Genomic DNA, 1,770 nt, shown 5'->3' with positions numbered 1-1,770 from the left:
TAACCATAAGGTGGTAGATCGCTCTTACTTCGAGACAAGACGAACATGCATAGCAACTCACATGAAATTCAACAATGAATAGTTGATGGCGTCCCCGATAAACATGGTTATCGCACAACAAGCAACTTAATAAGAGATAAAGTGCATAATTACATATTCAATACCACAATAGTTTTTAAGCTATTTGTCCCATGAGCTATATATTGCAAAGGTGAATGATGGAATTTTAAAGGTAGCACTCAAGCAATATACTTTGGAATGGCGGAAAATACCATGTAGTAGGTAGGTATGGTGGACACAAATGGCATAGTGGTTGGCTCAAGTATTTTGGATGCATGAGAAGTATTCCCTCTCGATACAAGGTTTAGGCTAGCAAGGCTTATTTGAAACAAACACAAGGATGAACCGGTGCAGCAAAACTCACATAAAAGACATATTGAAAACATTATAAGACTCTACACCGTCTTCCTTGTTGTTCAAACTCAATACTAGAAATTATCTAGACCTTAGAGAAACCAAATATGCAAACCAAATTTTAGCATGCTCTATGTATTTCTTCATTAATGGGTGCAAAGCATATGATGCAAGAGCTTAATCATGAGCACAACAATTGCCAAGTATCACATTACCCAAGACATTAATAGCAATTACTACATGTATCATTTTCCAATTCCAACCATATAACAATTTAACGAAGGAGAAACTTCGCCATGAATACTATGAGTAGAGACCAAGGACATACTTGTCCATATGCTACAGCGGAGCGTGTCTCTCTCCCATAAAGTGAATGCTAGGATCCATTTTATTCAAACAAAACAAAAAACAAAAACAAACCGACGCTCCAAGAAAAAGCACATAAGATGTGATGGAATAAAAATATAGTTTCGGGGGAGGAACTCGATAATGTTGTCGATGAAGAAGGGGATGCCTTGGGCATCCCCAAGCTTAGACGCTTGAGTCTTCTTGATATATGCAGGGGTGAACCACCGGGGCATCCCCAAGCTTAGAGCTTTCACTCTCCTTGATCATGTTGCATCATACTCCTCTCTTGATCCTTGAAAACTTCCTCCACACCAAACTCGAAACAACTTATTAGAGGGTTAGTGCACAATAAAAATTAACATATTCAGAGGTGACACAATCATTCTTAACACTTCTGGACATTGCATAATGCTACTGGACATTAATGGATCAAAGAAATTCATCCAACATAGCAAAAGAGGCAATGCGAAATAAAAGGCAGAAACTGTCAAAACAGAACAGTTCGTATTGACGAATTTTAAAATGGCACCAGACTTGCTCAAATGAAAATGCTCAAATTTAATGAAAGTTGCGTACATATCTGAGGATCACTCACGTAAATTGGCATAATTTTCTGAGTTACCTACTGGGGAAAACAGCCAGATTCGTGACAGCAAAGAAATCTGTTTCTGCGCAGTAATCCAAATCTAGTACTTACTTTTCTATCAACGGCTTAACTTGGCACAACAAAACACTAAACTAAGATAAGGAGAGGTTGCTACAGTAGTAAACAACTTCCAAGACACAAAATAAAAACAAAGTACTGTAGGTAAAAACATGGGTTGTCTCCCATAAGCGCTTTTCTTTAACGCCTTTCGGCTAGGCGCGAAAGTGTGTATCAAGTATTATCAAGAGACGAAGTGTCAACATCATAATTTGTTCTCATAATAGAATCAAAAGGTAACTTCATTCTCTTTCTAGGGAAGTGTTCCATACCTTTCTTGAGAGGAAATTGATATTTAATATTAC

This window comes from Lolium rigidum, chromosome 2 (genome assembly GCF_022539505.1).
Source record: "Lolium rigidum isolate FL_2022 chromosome 2, APGP_CSIRO_Lrig_0.1, whole genome shotgun sequence".
NCBI lineage: Eukaryota > Viridiplantae > Streptophyta > Magnoliopsida > Poales > Poaceae > Lolium > Lolium rigidum.
This window is presented reverse-complemented; position numbering follows the sequence as displayed.